The sequence below is a fragment of the Canis lupus genome, chromosome 28 (genome assembly GCF_003254725.2).
Source record: "Canis lupus dingo isolate Sandy chromosome 28, ASM325472v2, whole genome shotgun sequence".
NCBI classification, from domain to species: domain Eukaryota; kingdom Metazoa; phylum Chordata; class Mammalia; order Carnivora; family Canidae; genus Canis; species Canis lupus.
The window spans coordinates 32,346,678-32,370,346 of NC_064270.1; the positions used below are offsets into that span (position 1 = coordinate 32,346,678).

General features: G+C 45.3%; 1 protein-coding gene and 1 long non-coding RNA gene across 51 annotated transcripts in view; both read left to right on the plus strand.

The window, feature by feature from the left end:
* Positions 1 to 7,898: 7,898 nt before the first annotated feature.
* Positions 7,899 to 14,938, plus strand: LOC125753915 (uncharacterized). Its single transcript, XR_007406761.1, has 3 exons — positions 7,899 to 7,972; positions 14,482 to 14,538; positions 14,882 to 14,938. It is a non-coding gene; the product is annotated as an uncharacterized LOC125753915 (long non-coding RNA).
* A 2,351-nt stretch (positions 14,939 to 17,289) lies between these two features.
* Positions 17,290 to 23,669, plus strand: part of DMBT1 (deleted in malignant brain tumors 1) — a 110,204-nt gene continuing 103,824 nt past the window's right edge. For 48 of the 50 annotated variants that reach the window (XM_049103220.1, XM_049103225.1, XM_049103231.1 and 45 more), the window contains exons 1-2: positions 17,301 to 17,306; positions 20,442 to 20,468. The gene's annotated coding sequence lies outside the window, so the exon portion shown is untranslated. Of the gene's footprint in view, positions 17,307 to 20,441; positions 20,469 to 22,609; positions 22,922 to 23,669 lie in introns of all 50 variants that reach the window. The other 2 variants (XM_049103226.1, XM_049103244.1) reach the window with 2 other exon arrangements.

Below are 23,669 nucleotides of genomic sequence, written 5' to 3' on the forward strand. Positions count from 1 at the left end.
CACCCCGATGTTTCTAGCAGCAATGGCCACAATAGCCAAACTGTGGAAGGAGCCTCGGTGTCCATCGACAGATGATGGATAAAGAAGCTGTGGTCTATGTATCCAATGGAATATTCCTCAGCCATTAGAAATGACAAATACCCACCATTTGCTTCAATGTAGATGGACCTGGAGGGTATTATGCTGAGTGAAGTAAGTCAGTCGGAGAAGGACAAAAATTATATGGTCTCATTCATTTGGGAAATATAAAAAATAGTGAAAGGGATTAAAGGGGAAAGGAGAGAAAATGAGTGGGAAAAATTAGAGAGGGAGACAGAACATGAGAGACTCCTAACTCTGGGAAATGAACAAGGGGGAGAGGTGGGCGGGGGGGGGGGGTGACTGGGTGATGGGCACTGAGGGGAGCACTTGACGGGATGAGCACTGGGTGTTATGCTATATGTTGGCAAATTGAATTCCAATAAAAACATATACAAAAAAAAAAAAGCATTTTCACTTACCAAATAAAAGATGACAGCATTGTATTAATCCCAAAATAAATTTTTTTGAAAATCCATGGGTTCATAACAACAAATGTTTAGAAACAACAGGCCCATCACCTGCCTGGAGTGTGGCATCCAGCAGAGCCTTTCAGTTCTCAGACCCTCTTCCCAGTGATCTTCCTTTATCCTCCACGGCCGTGACCGGAACCTTAGGAGCTTCCAGAACCTCAGCCTGATGCTGCCAGAGCCCAGTCCTGGCACAGAGTCCCTACCCTCTCCTGTCCTTAGTGCTTGCACACGGATGGTGACTCTTGCCTCTGCCCCCACTTCACCCGTAGCCTGTCAGCACGTCCGTGACCTTTACCCTCCAGCCCCCTGGAACCGCAGATAGTTTTCTCCACCTTACCCCTGGCCTGGGACCCTCTGATTTGTGGCCCAATCTCAGTCACCTGGGCTGCTTGTTAGACCTTCAGTTCACCTTTCCCAGGGCACCTCTCCTATCCCCTCCAGGCTTAAATCAACTGAACATGTGTGTTAGGCTTTTGTACAAGTGGAGATGGCCAGCAGGTAGCCAGAGCCCGGGGAAGCAGGGCTCGGGTAGAGAATCAGGGTCAAAGGTGCAAAGCCAGGGGGATAGATGGAGTCCGTCAGGAGGAGGAAGAGCAGAGGGCTGGGGTGGAGCCCAGGAAAGCACCCATCGTCCCCAGTGCCCCCCCTTCCTCCTGAGTTCCCTGTCTCAAATCTCCTTTAATTGGTGGCCCAATGACTCAAAGTGGAGCTGGACATTCTGGGCTCCCCCACTTTCTCTGCCCTGCTCCCTTGGCATCCAGCTGGACCCCGGCTTACTGCCCTGACTTCAGTTATTACCTCCCCTCCTACCCCTCAAAATCTTCCCCACTGCCATTGGCCCTGCTGCATTTCTGCCATGCAGGAACATGCTTTACTGCCTCCATGCCCCTGGATGGGGATGTGAGCCAGGCATGTAGGGGTGCTCCCTGAGGTTGTTTGGTGCGGCTGTCCTGTGGGCGAGGCTTGGGGTTACCCAGAGGGCTTGTTAAAGCATGGATTTCTGGGGCCTACTCAGCAGCCCAAGATGTTACAGTTCTGATAAGTTCTCGGCTGATGCTGATGCTGTGGGTTTGGGAACCTCACTTGGAGAACGAGTGTGGTTCAGTACATCAAATGTCTGGATGAACCTAAGCGAGTATTTAAGATGTGTACTTGTCCGTCCGGAGGGAACTAGGTGCTCCCTCCCTCAGGGCTTCATGCAGCAATTAGGATGCCCTAGGATGCATTTGCTCTCAGTGACTCCTACTACTTTCCCAATCATTTCTAACCCTGCAGTTGTTTTTATGGATGCTTGGTGAAAATCCCACCACCAGGACTGGTACAGTTGATTTTTAGACTCAAGGACAAGTCTGATTTGGGGTGCACTTAGTCATGTTTGGTTTAGCCAGCATGTTCAGTCTTTCTAGACTCTTGAGCATATTGGTGGTATCTTTGGTTTCTGTTCACCCTGATTTCTATGTCTTTTCCCAGTCCTGGGGGAAATGTGTTGTAGGAGACGAGGGTAATGGACTGTCTTATGGTTTAGGACATCCTCTGAGTAGACATTGACCCACCGTTGGCCCCTTTGGATCATAAGACTTCTTCTAAAATAACTAAACTTCAGTCTCTTAATGTAGCAAAACAACCATCAGATACTATCCTCCCGAAACAACTGGAACACAAATAATTATGAAGTAAACCACACTGGCTGTGGCCCAAGTTCACCCATGCTCTGGCTGGAGGTGGCCTACCTAAGAGTCTCCAGTATGTTTTCCCTAGCGGGGGCAGCGTGTCTGGGAATTGGGGGTGCAGTCATGACCACAAGCCTTCAGAGGTGCCCAGAATAGTTCTTTATGCAGAGACGTCCAAGAAGGGGCAATGACAGGCTCCTTTATCTTGTTAGGAGTTTCTTTTGGATGCCATCCAGTTTCCTTGTTCTTATTCTTTGCTCATCAAACTATCGGTATATAATTTGGTCTTTCAAGCAGACTAATTCTCGAGCCAAAGTATACTCCTATTGTAAATGAATGACTTGGCCCCCTGGCTTACCAATTAGTGTCTGGATGAGTATAATTAGTGTAACTGGATTTCCTAGAACCTGATCACCCTGGGGTGAATTGAACTTGAAAAGGCTAACATTCCATGATGCTGTCATTTCATGGGATGGTGCCCTCACCGTCCCCCTGCTTCCTTCATTTTGTCAATGGACCTTCGCCCCCAGAGACTCCCTGCTCCTTGGAGAGGCAGCCCACTGGGCTTCACTAACCTTCTGTGACTCAGTGGGAAAGAGTTGTAAATAACACTGGGGAGGATGGGGATGGTTGGGGAAGGAGATCTGGCCCTGAGGTGTCTGAGTGTGGGTGTCCGCATGAAGGGGAAGGCAGGCAGCAGAGAGAGATTGAAAATCAGACAGTTCTGATTTCCTTTTGTTTCTCCATTCTGTTGTGAGCCAACCCTGGATTGTAGCTGGCTGTGTGGCTTCCAATTGTATTGGTCTAGATCTGGTGTTGTCCTTAAAAATACTCTCGCTTCACCCTTTTGGGGACAGGTCACTTAGCGTCTTTCATAGGGCATATGTCAAAGAATCCGGCACCTGTTCTGAGGACCTCAGAGCCTATTTTCTTTCTCTACCCATTCTTTTGAGTATTTCTGAGTATCAAGATGTCCTTTGGTGGATGGCACTCAAACCCAAAACCCACTCAAGCCCACCATTTGACTGGAAATACAGTCTCCTAGGGGCAGGGTGGGGAAGGCATTGGGATTTAGTGGAAAAATACCAGGGATTGGAGTCAGACTTACAGATCAAACTCTGGCTCTGCCACTTTCTAGCTGTGTGATTTTTGAGTAAGTTACTTACTCTCTCTGAGCTCCAGATTCCTCTGAAGCCATTATTGAGCTAATGTGATTTATGGGGCAGCTCATCCAAAGTAGTTCTCCTTACCACCGATACTCTATTCTATTACCTCACTCACTTCGTTCATAATTCTTCTGCAATCTGAAATGCTTCTCCCTACTTATTTATTTCTTGTCTATTGTCTGTGTTTCCCTAGTTTATAAAGCCAATGAGGGCAGGGATCATGTCTACCTGGCTTTGGACTTTAGCCCCATTACCTAGAGCAGTGCCTGGCACATCGTAGGTGCTCAGCACATATTTGCTGAATAAAGATACGAATAAATAGCATTATCTTTAACATGTGGTTAGTACCCAGTTAATGTAGAACTCCTGGTCTCCTTCCAGATCTGCTCACACCCACTCAAGTCAATTCAGTCTGCAGATATTTCTTGAGGACCTACTACATGCTAAGCATCATTCTAGATTCTGGGGATACAGCAGTGAACAAAACAGACACACATCCCTGCGTTGCAGAGCTTGTATGGCAGTGGGAGCAGACAGGTGCAGGAGTAAAGACATAAAATATAAGGAGACCAGCTGATGAGAAGCAAGTGGAGCATGGTAAGCCAGGAAGGGCTTAGGGAGTGCTAAAGAGAGATGGTTAGGAAAGTCTGCAAGGAGGAGACATAGATCAGAAAAAATCTGAATGAGGGAATAAAGTGAACTCACAGACTTCTGGGGAAAAAAGTCTTCTAGGCAGAGGAGACAGCAAATGCAAAGGCCCTGAGGCTAGACTATCGCTGGAGTGAGCTGGCTCTGTGGGGCCTGTAAACCATGCAGGGCTTTCAGCATCATCCTGAGAGGAACATGATCCAACTTCTACATTTCAGAGGTCATTCGGGAGTTTGTTTCTGGAAGATTCTACTGTTGGATTGTATCCAGTTGGACAGCAAGCTATATCAATCCTCCTACTCTCCATCTTTCTGCTGGGAGCTGTCCTGGACCCTGGCCTGGCTCTGTGTCACTCTGCCTCTCTAGATCTCAGTGTCCCCACCTCGAGGACATGGGGTGTCCCTGGAGAGCAAGAGCAGGGCTGCTCCTGACACCCACCTTCAACATCCAGCACCTGTGGAATCCCTGCTCTACTGGAGGCACTGTGATTTCAGAGGGGCAGCAGGGATGATGAGATGGCTCAGATCATGGCGGGGCTGGACGGGGTGGGGTCCCTTGGAGCCTGGTTGAGAAGACAGGCTCTCTGAGAGCAGAGCTGAGTGGCGCTGTAAGCGTCATATACACAGTACCCAAAGGGTTGTTACGGTAGTAACAATGGCTAACTGTTCCAGTGTGCAACTCTGCAGGGGTAAAAATCACATTTTGGAGGTCAACCTGACACCTGAAGGGGAGCCACGGTCACACAGTCTTCTGGGACCCAGTGGCTAGAAGCATGCAGCAATGCCTGCAGTTGTGGCAGCCCATCCCTTCCCACCGAGGCTCCCAGGCCTCCCTCTTGCACCCTCAGCTCAATGAACCTGGTCTGTCCCAGGTCATGGGGCTTTTGGGCTCAGAGGTCAGACACCTCGCAGAGGTGATGGGGAAACTGTATTGCCTCCAGCCTCCCATGTGGCAAGCAGGGCTCTTGTCTGTGGGTAGAGCCAATCTCTGGACAAAGGGGACTAGGCCCGCTAAGCTGAGGGCAGTTTCCTGCTCTGAGGAGCCTACCTGGGACCCCAGTTCAGTACTGGGGCAGTGCCTCTGGCAATCCCTGGAGCCAAGCTGGGCCTCCAGTTCCCCATTCTGTGGAAGGAGGGATAGGACTCCCTCAAGGAATTCCCAGCTCTGCCACAGGCTGCCCTATAGGAGGAAATGATGGGGGCAGGGGTGCAGTAAGCGAGAGGGTGGTGAGGACAGGAAGGAGGAAGAGCTGGCTAAACTGGCAGGGGACTCCTCCTACCACAATCTGGAGGGTTCTGCTGACCTGTTTTAGATTTGGGGGCTCCCAGTGAATTTCAATTTAGGAAAGGTTTCTGCTACTGGAAAAGCCAAAGCCATGTGTAAACCTATAGGGTTCCAGGGAGGGCCATGCCTTTGGGATTGAGCCAGAGAGCTTGGTTGCACCTCCCGAGTCTGAAAGCAGGTGGTCATCAGGATCACCTTTGCCTGGGGAAGGTCCTTCACACATGAGGCCTGGGTGCCGAGCCTCAGAGCTTTGACGAGCTTCTCTGTCCTGTTGCTCTTACTGGTAGCTCTGTAGCTCTGGTCTTCCCCTAGACATGCCGCTGACACAGGTGCTCCAAGGCCAGTGGGACGGGGCAGGTGAGCCCTCGGAGAGGGAGCAGATGCCACTGGAGGGGTGGATCCTCCTCTCCACACAGGAGGCCCTCTCTGGACAGGGCCTTCTAACCCAAAAAGGGCCTTGGGACAAGGTGGGTTCCTGGTGGTGAAGGACTTACATGGTGGTGGCAGGTGCCCTCAGCGCCATCATGTTCTTCCTGTTTATTAAGGACACCCACCTTCCCACTGCCCCCCTCACATTCCTCATTTTCCCACCTTGGACATATCCTCAAGTGGTTTTGAAATGACAGGTAGGTTCCCTCCACTTCTCTCTTCTTGGAGTCTTTTGAACAAAAAGCTCACAAGACCCTGTTGTCTTAGGCTCTTTACTGCTGACCAAGGAGGAAGAAGAATAGGGTCACCAAAATAGCAAACATGGGAGGACTGTGCTGTTGAGAAAATCTTACCAGGTTCTCGAAAAAGAGTCTGAGCTGAGTTACCAGTGGGGCTTGCTCCCTGGTCTCCTGGCCAGATACCCTCCTGCTTCCCTTCTCACACAGTCCAGAGAGTCATCCCTTGTGGCTCACCTGGTCTTCCCACTGGTGGTCACTGGATGACTCCCGTTTATATATCAAGACTATGTTTCTGAGTCCCCCTCTCTGAGAAACTGCCTCTGCCATTGGATTTAGATATTTTTTCTTTATGTTCCCAATGTAACTTGCCTTCATACTTGCTCCCTGTTGTAAGCATCACTGTGTGGGGCTGTCTCCAGGGCCAGGCCGTGTGCCTCAGTAAGGGAAAGACACATTTACCCTCTTCTCCCTCAAGGATATTTCATACTCCTACCACCATTTTCTATGCTGTGCTCAAAGCAGACATTACTAAGCTATCATAGCTTCCTTGTTTTGATGATCCTGGAGCCAGTTTCATGATTGTTTTCAGCCCAGCCCACCAAGAACCAAATTATCATAACCTCCAGCAGAGGAATCTGATGCGCTGTCCAGTCTTAGGCATCCCTAGCAGATGTGTATCCTTGCTCTGTTGTTATCTGATACCTACCAATTGTTGGACTGGCAGCAGGAGAATGAAACACAATGAGGCTATCTTACAGAGATGTGCCTGTTTTCAAAGGGAGAAGTGGAACTTGGGAACAACAGGAAGAGCTGTAGGATTAAAAATGAAATCCTCAGGCTGAATGTATCTTTCATCTGGATGAAAAAAAGTGCAGATGCCCAGCCCTAAATCCTGATTGGCACGGGTTCCTGGTATCCTTCCAGAATGAAGCACCAGGAGACTTACAGGTTAGCAGCTCATGGCAAGGAAGCCAAGGTGTCGCCTGAAAGCTTTGGCATGTCAGGTGAGAGGCAGGGTACTGCTCCTCCAGGTCAGGAGAACAGAGGCAAGTCTTGCGAAGCCATATGCTCTACCAAGGGTTGCCAACCACCTAGAGCATTATGATAAAAATAAATGACAGGTAACCTTCTTGGGATGTAGGGGGTTTACCAGAGTCTGGTGATAAAGGGCAAAGTGATACCTACATAACAAGTCCAAGGAGAGGGATGGTGTGTAAGATAAGAGGAGGTCCAGGCTTGTGGGTTTGCCAGGCTCCAAGAATTATACAACATGAATGCCAGGGACCAAGAGACCAAAGCCTGTGAAATGGATGGAGGTGGTTCAGTTTCAGGTCACATGTTTCTCAGCTCCTGTGCTATGGGATTAGTTTGAGATCTAGAAGATGGTGGAAGTTAATTCGAGCCCCCAGATTCTATGAACTCACCCCCCTAACTTCTACTCTCCAATTGTGTTGTTTCTCCAAGGCAAGGGGCCAATAAGAGAATGCATTGCCAGGACAAAACAACCCAACGAGATGGTTTTCCCTTTGGCACCAGGTCCTGTGTTTGCTCAGCAGCCCACATCCTGCTATGCTTGAAACTTGGGGCTGATTTCCCACAAATTAATTCAAATTTTCCAAGATTAAAATTGAGCTTATATTCGGAGAGAGAGCACTCTTTGAGTTTCACCTAAAAGGAAGTTGGGGACAGTATCACTGTCAGTGTGTTTGCCGTGGGAACGTAGCCAGATCATTCATATAGCAATCATCTCACACACCTAAGTTCCTACTGATTAGCCATCAACTGTTAGCAAAATTCCTCACTTCCTTTGTGCTGATTTATGGCAGCAGTAGAAATATACCACCCCAGAGGACACGCCTCCTTTCAGCGAGGAACCTATAAATATCAAGGTATTTTTTATTCTAATTGAGAAGAACCCAGCAAAATGGGGCTCTCCATGGTCATCTTTGAAATATGTCTTTTACTGGGTCCAGTTCTATCTTCAGGTATTATATCTAATTATTATATTCATTAATTTCACTCTTGCAAATCCAAATCAGGGCAGATTATATCTAAATATTCCCTGGTGCTAGACTTTCCATTTCAGGGGGAGTCTCGTATCAGGGAGGAGGCAATTCTTTGCTCATAATTGTCATTGCAAGTGTTGAGAAGGAATGGCTTTTTTTTTTTGGGAGGGGGGCGCTTTGTTTCTGGCTGAGAAATACAACGGTTGTATTAGAAAAAGTCAATCATTATGTCAATGTTTTCAGTGAGTAGCTCAACCAACGAATGATTGATTGATCTTAGAAAAATTCCCAAAGTTAAGGAAAAGTGCATCTGTACTATTAAGAGGCTCTAAAACTTTGACATGGTTGGTTAAGGTCATGGTTGGCGTACTTTAAAAATGGGCAGTAAGATCGCCCCCGAAAGTGTTCATTATGTGACTTCTTTCTGCAGGAGTATCTGGCTTGATAATATTTATCAAGCAAACTCAGGTCAAGTAGCTGAGCAGAGATAAGATTATTAGGACTCCAGGTTTGCACCTGTCACTCTCTGCTTTAGAGAAATGATTTGAAGCTCGATAACTCACAAGTACCTTTGTGTTCTTAGAGTGTGAAGTGATTGTGCACAAAAGAACACCGGCAGGGCAGTGTAGCTGTCGAATCTCGACGGCAATGCATGGAGATACTAAGTGAGCTGGCCGGTTAGCCGGTCCGCCTATGAGCTATCTCTCTGTCTCTCTCCCTTTCTGCCTCTGTCTCTGTCTTGGCTCTTTCCTTCTGTTCTCTCTCCCTTCCTTTCCTCCTTCCCTCCCTTCATTCCTTTCTTCTCTCTTCTGCCTTTCTCTTGCTTCCTCTGGCATCACCTTTTGCTACACTCATGGATTTCAGAAGACAGGGCGAAAGCACCTTAATTTCTAGAGAACTTCCAGAACTCTCACTCCTGCCCCCCAGGCTGCGTAGGGGAAGCTCCGGAGATACAGGTTTATTTGGGAAATTAGCTTCACGAAAGCAGCACCCCATAAGGAAGCCCTCGGTGAGCTGGTGATGGGGAGCAAAGACTGCACTGGGTGATGCGAGCGGCTGGCAGGGTGACACAGATGGGCTAGCCGACAGGGGATGCCCATCTTCTTTTCTCGCCAGGAGGACGTCAGTGGGTACTGGCTCTGGGCAGTCGGGGGCTGGAAATCGTGTCTGTATAGAAATACTTGAAATGGGGGGCAGTGTTGTTAGCTCTAGCTTTCACCTATAGAACATTAATCCCTGCATTTGCACTGGCTTTGAGAGGTGACAAGTGATTTAAGTCGGCCCCTGAGGGACAGGGTGGGAGTTGTCCTGTTCTTATCTACTGTGGAATTTATGGCAGCAGTGCTCTTGGATTAAGGGAATTTGTGGTTTTCCCATGAGGTTCCGGTGCGCACATGCACAGGTGCCTGTGTGCCCATATTGCAGCTCAGAGGTGGGGACTGACCTCTGCGAAGTGCTTCCTCTGCACCAGGGGTTCTGCTGGACAATGTGCCTGTGTTCTCTTGTCTAAATCTGCTGACAGCCCCAAAATTAGGTATCACCATTTCCACCTGGCAGATGAAGACACTGACCCTCAGGACGGGTACCAGGCTTGTCCCAGGTCAGCGGCGGGGACAAGGTTTGAACCTAGTGGAGGTCCACTGGCATTCAGGTAGCAATTTTGGCCCAGTGGCCCTTGTTGCTCCTTGCAGAGAGCCGAGGACATGACCCTCAGCGTTTGGCTTGGCCCTGGAGCCCTGTGGGGGTGTGGGGTGCCAGTGGGAGCTGGGTGCCGGAAGGGCCGTGGCAGCTGGCACTGTCCTCAGCTCTGGTCCTTGCACTAGCCCTTGTGAAAAAAATTCAGTGCCCCCAGATTTGTGCTGGGCCAGAGGGGCCGTGGAACCCCGGCCTCTCCTCGCCACGTCCTTGGTGCTGCCGGTTACCGATTCTGGGGCCTCTGCAAGCCTCTGTTTGCTCATCTGTAACCTGGGACTGTGTTCCAACCTCCCCGGGTGCTATGGCTATGAGGTCACTCTGCACCGTCTGGCCCAGCGAGGGCGCCTTGGAACCACCCACTGTTACTCCTCTAGGCATTGTCCTAACATTGTATCCAGACCTCACTTCCTAAGTGCAAGGTGATGTCTTGGACTGGATCCTGGCACAGAGAAAGGAAAAGCTGGTAAAATCCAAAGAAAAGCTGGAGTTCAGGGAGTGGGGAATGTGCCCGCGTCGGTCTGGCAGTTATGACGCATGCACCACGGTAACGTTGGATGACATTGGGGAAAACTGGGGCAAGGTGTGTGGGGTCTCTCTCTCTCTCTCTCTCTCTCTCTCTCTCTCTCTCTGTGTGTGTTTGCTCTGTGACTTTTCTCAAACTCCAGAGTTATTCTAATAAATTTTTAACATAATTTCCTTTGCTCTCATTTCTTGAAGGTCAATGCTGTGTAAAATGAGGAAGTAATAATTGCTTACAAATGAATTCCTAACAGAGTGTTCATCCTTGTATGTGCCATTTCTACAGCTTAGTGGGGGTTTGGGCAGTGATTGATGCCTTAAAAAAGAAGGAGAAAATCTAATTAAGGGACTTCCAGACACTGTGAAAATGTGTTTCATGTGGGTGACATTTGGACTGGGGGAGGCATTTCTGCACCACTTAAATAACAGGCCATGCAGATTGCCCTCCCGAGCAGCTCTCCTCTCTTTGGGTCACATTTATTGTGCAAACTCACTAGTGGGCATTATGTGACTCAGGGTGAGCTGAGTCTGTGGAATGTTCTGGAATGAGGAGAGAGTCCATGGCGGTGCATCGGAGGAGCCCAGGTGTGGCGGCCTGGCATCCAGATTCCTTCAGTCCCATTCAGTCGTCTTCTCCAGCCCCATGTGTCTCCACACCTTGCTGGGCATCACCCACCCGTGTTGCTGTCCCCCACATGTTCCATGCTGGCTTTCCCCCCATGATTGTATTTGTTCTGCGGGATACCTTGCATCTCACTGTCTCGTGCAAAGCAACCTGTACTTCCTACCTCCCACACTCTGGCAACGCTGCCTCTTTGCCATGTTGACTACACTCCTGCTGTTCCCTTGACCTGGAACAGTCTTCTTCTCCCTCTTCCTTGCCTTCACCTGGAGAAATCTAGCTGCTATTTTTAAAGTACCATGTCTCATCCAGGAATCTCTCCCCCGACACAGACTCTCACTACACACACACTCTGACACACACATATAGATGTACACACTACACACATGGAGTGAGTCATCCTAGGTTGTCCCTCTTATTCTCCCATTGCATCTTAACTCTTGCACCAAATCATCTGTGGATTTTTCTAGGGGTTTTGCTATGATGCGAGTCCCTAGAGAGCAAGACTCATGTCTGGCTCATTTAGTTCCCGGCACCACAGCTTGCATTGCCAAGAGCCTGACGGAGGGCCTGGCTCACGCTGAACATAGGGGAACAGCCTGAATGCCCCAGTGCAGGGCCAGCTCTGCCAGAGAGAGGGCGTGCCCATGAGCTGTCTCCAAAGGCATGACCTCATGCCGGGTCCGGAGCAGGTTCTATCTCCTTGTATATAGTTTATGAGGAGCTATGTGCTATGTCAAGAACGGTAATACCCACATTACTGTGTATTATTACTTCAAAATGTTTTGCTTTTTTGACAAATTGCAATGGAATCTCATCATTTTAATTTGAATTTGGGGAGGCAGCTTAGCAGAGTCGCGTGGGACACTGGGTCTGGGACACAGGCGCTTGAGTGTGAAACTCAGATGTAAGCTTCCCTACTTGGGAGCTGTGTGACTTTGACAAGCTGTTTTACCTTCTGAGCCTTGGATTTTCACCCATAGGATAGATGTGCATTAACACGTCCACCGTAATGGATTTTGCGAAGGTGAAATGGGATAGATACTACATGGCCAGCACTTAGGTCAATGCCGGGAATGTGGAACTTCCTCAAAAATATTAGCACCTGCCCTCCTCCTTCTTACCTTTGCCCTTCCTCCTTTTCTAGTTCTCTCTACCATTAGCTTCATTATCTTTCTTTGTCTTCAATTTCCCTTTCACCTTTGTTCTTGTCCTGCAGCTGACAGCCCCAATACCTTCTGCACCTAGAAGACTCTGCCTCCTGCATAACCTGCCACCTTCAGCTTCAGACCACAGCTCCCAATGCACAATTAGTGCAGAAAATGTAGGAACTAGAGAAAAGTGAGAGAAAAAGTAAAAATACCCAAATCCATCCCTCAAGAGGGCCATTGTTAAAATACATTTGTCTTTCAGGTTACTTGTGAGTGATATAATTTAACATACAGTTTTTCTATAATTTATCTTTATATTCTGAACATTTTAACATACCATTCACAGTTTTGTGACGTTGGAAGTTATTTCAGATTTTCCTCTTTTTTAAAAAAAAAATCTCAGCTTTATCGAAGTGTAATTACAAGTAAAAATGATAGGATTTTTGCAGTGTACCCTCTGATGATTAGATAGAAGTATCCATTGTAAAGAGATTCCCCATCTAGTTAATACATGCATTGCCCCACATATTTATCTCTATTTTAATTTATTTTATTTTATTTTATTTTATTTTATTTTATTTTAATTTTTTGCCAAGAACATTTAAGTTCTGCTCTCTCAGCAAATTTCAGTTGTAGAATACAGTGTGATCCACTATCACCACCATGTTTTACATTAGATTTTCAGATCTTACTCATAGAAAGCTTGTACTCAACCTCTCCCTTTTTCCTGCTTTCCATTCAGGTTCTTTGTATAGTGGATAGTACTGTGAATGCCCATGCATCTTTGTCTACATTATAGAAATTATGATTATTTCCTTTGGCTATATCCTTTTTTTAAAGATTTTATTTATTTATTTGAGAGAAAGAGAAAGCAGGAGGGGGGAGGGGCAGAGGGAGATGGAGAAGCTGAGCAGGGAGTCGGATGCGAGACTCAGCCCAGGGCATGATCCTGGAGACCCGGGATCGAGTCCCACATCGGGCTCCCTGCATGGAGCCTGCTTCTCCCTCTGCCTGTGTCTCTGCCTCTCTCTCTCTCTCTCTGTGTCTCTCATGAATAGATAAATAAAATCTTAAAAAAATAAAATAAATTAAAAATAAAACGAGGAACCATAAACTATGATACATATACATTTTGAGTGTTTCATTCTAACTTAAGACACATCAATACAGTTTGGTTCACCAATTTGTTGCTGTAGACTTTTCTTCCAGGAGGGGATCTTCTGGGGTTCTGCAATGTTTTTTTTTTTACATAAACCATACATGTTTGGCATATATGTAATCTCTAGTTTCCATTCCTCCAAAGGAGAGCGTGAAGTGAAAACCACTTGCAAAGTGGTTTGAGCATAGAGGTTCTCCCGTTGTATATATTTCTAGTACTCTTCACTGTGTCACCTGCCTGGTTTCTTTTTTAGCAACTTGATTTTATTTCCAAAGCATTCAGCCTTATTTTTATAGAAAGCCATCTTTCTTTTTTTTACTCACATTTTTTCAATTTTCTTAATATTTAATTGAATTTAATGCCAAGTACAACCACCATAAACAAGTTTGAAGCCCATATCTACCTCTAGTTGATTGTACACCTAAGGTGGTTGGAATGAAGTTGCCAGATATGTAGAAAACAGCCTCACAGCCCTAGTGGTCAGGTGTACAGTGAGGATGGAGGGCATCCTTGACCTGGTGAGGGGGATATAGGAGTCAGTGAAGAGAACCTCTTGTTTACTGCCACCTACAGGATGCCTTTCCCCTAGAGTATTCAGATACTACAAATAAAAATACAATGCACCCAGTTAAATCTGAACTTCAGATTTTTAAAAAAAAAATGTTTTTGGTGTGTGTGTGTGTGTGTGTGTGTGCATGCGTGTGTGTGTGTCCCATGCTTTTGGGGACATACTTAAAGCAGTATTCATTGTTTATCCAAAATTCAAATAAAAAGATATGTATATTTTTAGTGTAATATGTCCCATACAATATTTGGGATATACTTCTATTAAGAAATATACTTGTTATTTGAAATCCCAATATAACTGGCATCCTGTATTTTATCTGGCATTCCTTCTTTGGCTCAATTTTTCCTTTACATATGTCTATGCCTTCTTTCAAGTTTAGGGGAATATCTGCCCCTGTCTGGAATCCTCCTGCTTTTCTTCCAAGCCCACGAATCACTCCTTTTGATATTCCCATCCCCCTGCACTCTGTGTCCCTCCCAGGGCAAGACCAGATGACTGGCTACCAAGTCTGGCTGCTGAGTGGCCTCTGAGCTCCAGAGGACGGAGCCTTGCCCTCCCTGATGGATCCCTCCCTTCTCCCCATCAGTGCAGTGCCTCCAGGGCAGTCAGAGATCAGTCCACACTTGCTGAGTGAATTAATGACTGAGGCCCAGCTGACCCTCCAAAGTGAAGTCTGATGCAGCCCTCTCCCCTGCTTGAATTAGCAAGGAAGTCAGATTTAATGCTTGTTTTCAGAAGAGCCCTCATTTGGCCCTTTTTCTTTGTGTTTCGCAGCAAGATCACAAACAAGGACCCTGGATACCATTTCTGAAGACACACGGACATCACCTGGTAACTCTACACTCTGGGACTGGGTGGTGTGGGGCCCACCCCCACCCCCAAGGACTCAGGAGGGAGTGCTGGGTTTTAGATGTAGGAAAAGGAAGGACCTCTTCTGATGTGGTCCACCTGGGCCCTCAGCCCCTTCCTTGGAAGGTTCTGCATTGATCAGAAGACAGACCCTGAGTCTCTGCCAGCCTGTGCCAGGCAACCCCTCTTTCCTAGGATCTCTGCCCTCCCAGGGTGACCCATGGGGACTGCAGCCATTTAGCAGGGCAGCAGAGGCAGGTGGGGAAAGGAGTATCTTACTAAGGCTCTCTGGGTATAATTAGTTACTATTTCTCTTCTTTTCTAGAATTTTTATCAAGGTTTGGGGCGGTGGAAAATTCTACCTCCGTCGATGCTTCAAGTGGTAATTTCTGCCACTTTTTTATCTTATTATAGTCCTGTGTATACATGAGTGTGCTTGCTTGTGCAAGAATGCAGACCTTATGATTTGGGGCACATAGTGTAAATGTTATATATATATATTTAAATTGTTACTGTTTTATGGGATCCCTGGGTGGCGCAGCGGTTTGGCGCCTGCCTTTGGCCCAGGGCGTGATCCTGGAGACCCGGGATCGAATCCCATGTCGGGTTCCCGGTGCTTGGAGCCTGCTTCTCCCTCTGCCTATGTCTCTGCCTCTCTCTCTCTCTCTGTGACTATCATAAAAAATAAAAAAAAAATTAAAAAAAAATTGTTACTGTTTTAAAATATTTTAATATAATTAATATTTAAATTTTAATATTAAATTAAAATTAATATTTTAAATACATAACAGTATTTAATATTATAAGATTATAATATTTAACAAAATATTAAATAAAATATTTAAAATTATTATTATTTTTTAAAGATTTTATTTATTTATCCACAAAAGACACAGAGAGAGAGAGAGAGGCAGAGACACAGGCAGAGGGAGAAGCAAGCTCCATGCAGGGAGCCTAATGCGGGAGTCTATCCCAGGTCTCCAGGATCACGTCCTGGGCCAAAGGCAGGTGCTAAACCACTGAGCCACCCAGGGATTCCCTATTTAAAAATTATTTTTATTTAAAAATATACTATATATGTATAATATATAATATGTATATACATTCTAAAAAGCAGAACTTTTAGATGATTAAGAGCAACTGAGATGATTAAGAGCAACTGCCTGAGTACAAGTCCTGCCCCTTATCACTTACTAGTCAGGTGGTCTTGGTCACCTTCCAGAGTCTCAGTTTTCCCATGGGTTTTTTTGAGGATTAACTAGGATGATACATGGAAATCTCTTTTTTAGGGGGTATATTTTTTTATTGGAGTTCGATTTGCCAACATATAGCATATCACCCAGTGCTCATCCTGTCAAGTGCCCCCCTCAGTGCCTGTCACCTAGTCACCCCATCCCCCTGCCCACCTCCCCTTCCACTACCCCTTGTTCGTTTCCCAGAGTTAGGAGTCTCTCATATTCTGTCTCCCTCACTGATATTTCCCACTCATTTTCTGTCCTTGGAAAGCTCTTGAATAGGATCTGAGAAGTCATGATCTGGTCAGGACTCAGGACGGATTGTCCTGGATGCAGTGCACTACTCAAGAAATGAATCCTACCAATGGCAGTGCCCCCACAGCTTGCAGACCTGTGGCCATGGGGAAGACACCCACGTCATTTGCTCAGGAGGGCCTCCAGGAGATAATGCATATTACATGGCTCAGGGCAGAGTACTAATAGCAATGACCCTGTTCTCCAAACTGATTTCTCTATCAGGAAAATGGAACTAATAGTAGTACCTTGGCCAACTTATTTTACCTCTAAATGCTTCAGTTTAAGAGAAGTTTAAGAGAAGGGAGCCCTACTGTTAATGGGTTGCCATGAGGACCAAAGGGGACAATGTGGGTGAAGTACTTAAGACAGTGAATGTTGGAAATTGTATAATCATAATCATCACCATAATTCTTATTGCTATGGTAGCTAACCCTTGTTGCATGCTGACAACGCAGCAGTCAATCTGATACACATTTGATCTATTTTTCCCATTTAATTTTCCCAATAGCCCTTTGAGGGTCAGTAAGTCTCAGTAAATGACCACTCCTGTTATTTTTTTGAGAATGGAAAGGCATTTTCATCTCCCACTGCCATTGTCAACACAAAGTCACTTGACTTTTTTTTGGACCAAATAGTTACCAGTCTATGCTTTTAGTGATTTCAGTTAGTTGAGACTAGAAAGTCAAAGCCCTTGATCTCAACGCCTCATGCCCATTCTTACATGCTGGCTAGGTTAAATCTTCTCAAAGACATAAGAAAAGTAATGGGTCCCCACTTGTACCAAATTAGGTACAAACTTAACTTGCTTTTCTACAGTGATGAGATGTTAATTTCTACTGTCATGAGATAAAGACATATCTGCAGCAGGAAATACACAGAAACAAATGCACAAATGATTAAAGAACATTGCACTGAATTTATTCTTAAGATATAAAAAGCCACTTTTTAGTCACCATGTCTCTTGGCACTAGTTTAGCATTCTGTTTTCTCCATATCAGAGACTCAAGAAATCTTTATCAATTTGAATTGTTTCAAAGATAGATTGCATATCTGTTGATGTTGATGCACATGCAGTTGCTAAATCTCTACTTCAAAGCCAACCAGAAGGAAAGCAAGGTTCAAAAGTAGATTTCTTGGTCAGGATCTTTGTGGATGAAACATACACCTGTCTGACTTTTCTTTCATTCCTTTGTAGTTTCCCAACTGATTTCACGACTGGTGAGTACTTTAAAAACAATATCCTGAATTAGATTTAAGATTTATTGATTATCCAGTGCAGTTATTTATATCTTAAGCACTTAAGTACAAACGCTGCCTTTAATGAATGGTATGAGGTCTGCACAAAAGATGACTTGTGTCCTTTATAGAAATACAAAGGTAGTAGAAACTTCTTTCAATTATAGAATAAATGGACCTTGAAGTTATATTGTTACGTTCTTCTTCAATTGTATTTTGCCTTTGCCTCACCTGTCCCTATACATCAGAATCAGCAAGGGTATTTTTTTGAATGCAGGGCTTTGGGACTTACTTTTCCCTCCTTCAGAGACCCTGATTTGAAGGGTCTAGGTTGAGGCTCAGGAATCTGAATTTTTATGTAACTGAAAATGGGGATGGTCTGTAAGACCACACTTTGAGCAACCACATTGCACGGCTCAGTACTGAATTAGGTTTTGGTATTTGGAATGTGATTACAGAAGCATGACTTTGCTAAGAATTTCAAAAGAAAGTGACAGGGATATATATATATATATTTTTTTAATGCTATCTATTTTCACTTATTTTTTTTCTTGGGTGTCTATATTTTGCTTAATGTCAAGTGAATTTAGGTTTATAACATTTTCCCAAATGGTTCATGGCTACATCGTAAGTCTGACTTGTTGATATACATGTTTTTCCTTGAGTGCATTGCTAACACTGAACTTTTGCACACCTTGCAAAAGGGCCTCAATGTCCTTGCTACCTCATTCGACAAGAATTAGCCCTACCAAGACCCTTCTATGCAGGAGAGACTACAGTATGGATTCTCTCTGTATTTGAGGGGAACGTGTTCCCTGCTTTCAGGAACTTATGGTCTAATGGCAAGATAGACAGTTATCAATTAATTATACAGTTATAATTACAGCTGTGGTAAGTACTAGAGCAAGAGGTATATGACAAGAGAGAGATGATGAAGATATGAGAAAGAGAGCAGCCCCAAAAAGTCATAGGTGAACTTAGGACTGGAGTTGGTACAAGGAATTAGCTGGAGAGAGCAAGAAAGAAGAGTGTTTTTCTCTTCTTCACTGGCCTACAGTCAGAAATGTGAGGGAACAGATACAGACTCAAATTGACTATAGCTACCTTACTCCAGCCATCAGATCTCCCCTCCTCTATGCTTAGCCACGCCAATACCTTATCTAGTCAAGGTAGTATCCTGAGAAGTACTGAGAAGAAGGACTGAGAAGTACTACAATGCATGTCGGGAATACCCTAGAAACAGCCCAATTGGCCTTTCCTCACTCTTTCTCTGAGCCCTTCCCTTACAACAACCACAGAAACCACTTGCCCCCTTATCTATAGTTATCTTGAAAAAAGGGATTATGAAAGCAACCTTATTAGAATTTTTCATAAGAATGTAAATGTAGCAGATCTCCTTTCATCCAGTAGATTTTGGAACATAATTATTAGAAAAAATAAAAGTGTACCATCACATGTCCATTTAGCAAAATGGGATAGTCTGAGTTCTTGCTGCAAAATATCACTGATGAAATCCTATCCATTGACATGAGTGAGAGCACTATATTTTATTTAGTAATTTTTTAGAGAGAAGGGAGAGAAAGAGGGAGAGAGTGAGGAGGGGCAGAGGGAAAGAGAGACAGAGAATCTTAAGCAGGCTCCAGGCCCAGCATGAAGCCTGATGTGGAGCTCAATTTCATGACCCTGAGATCATGACCTAAGCCAAAATCAAGAGACGGGTGCTTAACTGACTAAGGTACCCAGGCACCCCAAGAACACTATTTTTTATTTTTGTACTTAGAATTTTATTACTGACTCCTTGATTCTTGAATTTGAGGAGATTCACCTAGGATATCATCATTTGAAGTCTCAGAGTCTGATATTTCAATTGTACAAGCAATTTCACCATTATTGTTATCATCTAGGGAGCTTCTCTCTGTTTACATTCCTATTCTGATTCATCTACTTATTGTGAAACACCTTCAATGTCAATTTTCTTCTCTTTGCCATTGGTAACAATGACAAATGAAAAATTCTGAATTTTTAACTGTATTCAGTGAGAGCTAAAAGCATCTTACAAAGACTGTGCTTCCAGTCTTTTAAAAAAATACCTTCTTGAAAGGTAATGTTATATTTGGGGCACTGAAGAATGATGATGACCTATCTTACCAGTTCATATTTCTTCTAGATAATGACACCATTCTCTCATTATCTTATTATGTAACTCTTTTTTATGGTAGTTAATAATTAATGAGCAATGATGAACCAATTCCTTGAAGGATGATATAGCAAAATGTTTCAAGCTATAGGAAAAATGAGATCATCAAGAGCCCGTAATGTATCTTGGGTTTATAAAAGGATCCAATAAATCCATATGGTGACTATAAAGTAGAATGCTTTTATTCTATTTTCTTTTCATGAGGAAATATTCTTTTCTTTCTTTGGAAGACCTCCAAAAACATGTAAAGTCTAGAAATATCAATCCTTACAAATAGAGCGAGGCCTGATGAAAAAAGAAACTCAAGAGCTAAAATGGAATCTGATGGATCATGAAGGTGTCCTGAGGGTTAACCTGAAGTGGAGGTGCATGGAGAGCTTCATAGTGGCTTCACTAATGACAAAGATCCAGGGTTCTCTAGATATTGGTTTTGTTCAAGATAGAGTAAAAATTTCTTAAAGTATGGATCAGAAGGAAGAGGATATCTGATAACAAAATATGTACTTATTTAGGGGACCTCTGAGTGGCTATTCCAAAGGCTAACTCTACTCAAGTTTCAGACTGGAGGGAGGATTCAACTGGCACCCAGAATCCTTGACAACCAGTCTAAACTGCTTTTTCTTGCTTAGTTTTTCTTTCTGAGCACAGATTACATCCTGTAACTATAAACTGTAGCATTTAGGGGGCAGGGTAAAGAGACATGCACTTTATTATCTAAAAATCATTAAACACCCCACATCCAACCCACTTGTAATGTATGATTGCAAAATCCCAAACACTTGGCAAGAACGCTGGAGGTACATAGAACCAAGAGTGGACCACAGCGCCCTCTGGCATGATCATAAGGTGATGCTCAAGCCAATTTCTCTTTAGATATTTATAAACCGTGGAACCTGTTTCAAGATGAATTTGTTTTCTAGGTCTCGACACCTCGACTACAGACTATGGTAAGACCTTTTCTTTTTACTTGTCTTCCCAGAGCTTTTCTCACTGGCTGGGCCAGCCAGTTCTGCTGTCGCTGTTGGCTTGTTGAGGCTGAGTATAGTTTTGGTTATAGAGCAAGTGCCTGCCCTTTGGAATGCAGGGATGGGAGGGAAGGGGTAAGGGGATATACTGAGACCCTAGGCATGTCCCAGATGCACTACTTACTTAGCCTCATCTGTCATTCTCCTTCCTTCTTCTCTCTGCCTCTCAGTCATTTATTGCATGAGATTAGCTTCAGTTTGGTGTCAGGAGAGACAAGTGAAAAAAAGCCAAGGCCTCTTCTTACCACTAGTGATAGTTATCTTGAAGATAGCTAACATCCCACAAGTACTTGCTATGTACCCTGCACAAAATTATTTTCATATAACAAATGAGTTAATGTATAAAAAAGTCATTTAAAATACTGCTTGGTGTATATTAAGTGCTCAACTAATGCACATAATAAGCGCTATTATCATGAAATCTTTCCAATGCTTTGAGGTGAGTAGTATTACCCCCAAGTTGCAGATGGGGAAACTGTGGCATAGTTCAGTCACTTGTCAATAGTTAGATGTCTAAGGTCACATGGTGACTATGTGTCTGGGCAGAAATTTGAGCCCAGATAGGCACCTTTGCCTCTGTCCACTATTCTTACTAAATCTATCCATTGCTCCTCAACCTCTGAGTGAATGTGCAGACTTTGCACTGAATTTGACACATCAGAGTCCTCAATGTGCTCATTTAGGATAGCAGACCCTGCCATGGTGTTCTTGGCTCTGTTGAGGCCAATTGCTGCCCTTTCAGAGCATGCCCTGAGAGTCCAGGAATGGCCTGGGAGATGCTTTAGCAGAGATTTCTGGTGACTGACACCCAGCAAAGGACAGGCTAAGGCAGGGAGACTGAGGAGCTCTTCTCCCTGACTCAACCTAGCAATAACCAAAGGGGTGCAGGAAGGACTGAGAAGTACTGCAATGCACTTGGGAACACCCTAGAAATAGCCCAATTGGCCTTTCCTTGCTCTTTCTCTGAGCCCTTCCCTTACAACAACCACAGAAACCACATGCCCCCTTATCTATCTTACATCCCATTCCAAACTCTGGTCACTCCTTGACCACAAATTTCTCATAACCTCAAACTATCACTGAAAAGCCATACCCAGGATCCAGCTCCTGCTGTCATGATTTTGGCCTAGATCTCTTGGGACCTGCTCCCTATTTTCCTTACATCATCAGTGAGAGTGGTTTAGGAGAATCACGTCAGGCAGGAACATGGTGCCCTTCACGGTGGCACTCAGGCCACCATGCGTCAGCTCTCACAAGAGGCCCAAAAGGTGAGGTGAGGCCCACTCCTGGGTGAATGCCATCTGAGATTTGACCCTGATGGCTGTGGAGAGTACATTGAGGCATTCTGAGCAGGAAAGTGAGTTGAACATATCCTCATTTTATAAGATAAAACTTGGGACATTCTGGGGGAGACAGAATCCTGTCATAACAAGGCTGGGTACAGAGGAAGCACTCCATCAATGCTTGTTGAATCCATCAATGTGGATGGATTAGAGAGGGAGGGGCAGGGGCAGGAAAATCCACAGGCGGGCCAGTGGAGTAGGTCAGATTCAAGAGAAGGAAGATTTACCCTAGCAAAATGGCAGTGAGAATAAAAGGAAGACAACCTTGTTGAGAAGTTGGATATACGAGGTACAGAAGGGGAGGAATCAAATATAACAACCAGATTTCCAACACAGTTCTTGTGGAGCATGGTGAGACCATTGATTCAAGTGGAAGAAAGAGACTGGGTTGGGTTTGGGACAGTGGGGTGAGATGTCCTGGAGGCCACTGGAAATGTTGGTTTAGAGCTTGGCTGGGGTTGTAAGGGCTGATCAGCACCAGAGAGGTAGATTTAGGGGTCCTCCTCCTGGAATCTCTGAGTACAGGAGCTCTTCCAGAGAGAAGATAGCATGATAAGAAGGTTAAGACAGTGCTTGGCAGAACAGTGATGTGTAAGGTGTGGGAGAGCAGAAAAACAGGTGGGGGCAGTGGTTCAAGCAAGGAGGAGGACAAGGGGTGCTGGTGAGTGAAAGCCAGGGGGCAGAGAGAGTGGACAGGAGCTTTCCACTGTGTCAATGCAGGTTTGCCCCTGAGGTTGGTGAATGGAAGTGACCGGTGTCAGGGCCGCGTGGAGGTCCTGTACCAAGGCTACTGGGGCACCGTGTGTGACGACGACTGGGACATCCAGGATGCAGATGTTGTCTGTCGGCAGCTCGGTTGTGGTCTTGCGGTGTCGGCGCCAGGCGGGGCCCACTTTGGTCAGGGCTCGGGGAACATTCTCTTGGGCTTCGTATACTGCTCAGGAAGGGAGCCCTACCTGTCGAGCTGCTCCCATGGTGGCTGGTACAACCATGAATGTGGACACGGGGAAGATGCTGGAGTCGTGTGCTCAGGTAGAGCTGACCTCACCCCGCCTGTGCCACTCAGACGAGAGTGGCTCCTTGCTGACCTCTACATCACAGCATGTGCACCCAGTGCTTTGCAGTTTACCTGCTTTGCTCTACGTCATGTCTTATTTGATGTTAGAGAGAGTGGTCACTTTTCATAGATAAATGGAGGCTCAAAGAGGGCAGGTAACTTGCCTGGAGTCCTAAATCTTGGAAGTGGTGGAGGCGGGTTTCAATCTCAGGCTCCTCCAGAGTTTGCCAATGCAATCACCCAGTGGTATCTGGTATCCGAGGGTCTCTGCCCTGGGGATGACAAAACACCTTCCTATATGGCATTTTCCCCTCCTTTTACAGATGGGACAGAAGGATCCAAAACTTCTGGTCCTTAAAGCTTAAATGTATACCAAAATCAACAGAGGAGTAACCAGTATGTTTTCTTTATTGGAGATTAAATGACCAGATAAAGGCATTTATACCTGCAGTGGAAGAGAGAAATTCTCCCTGACTCAACCTAGCAAAACCCAATACTGGGTTTCTCCTTTGTTCACAGAGTGTTGGTAGGTGTTCAACCACCAAGAGGTCTTTAATCCACAAAGAAACTCTGTGGATAACAATCATTGTACCCTGAAGGAGGCTTCCTAGATAAATTGTCTATCTTTAGAGTGATCTCTGGCACTTGCTATGTGGACCAGTGAGTGTTCACATGTCACCATATATGGGATGTGACCCTGATAATCCAACTATCACATGAGGA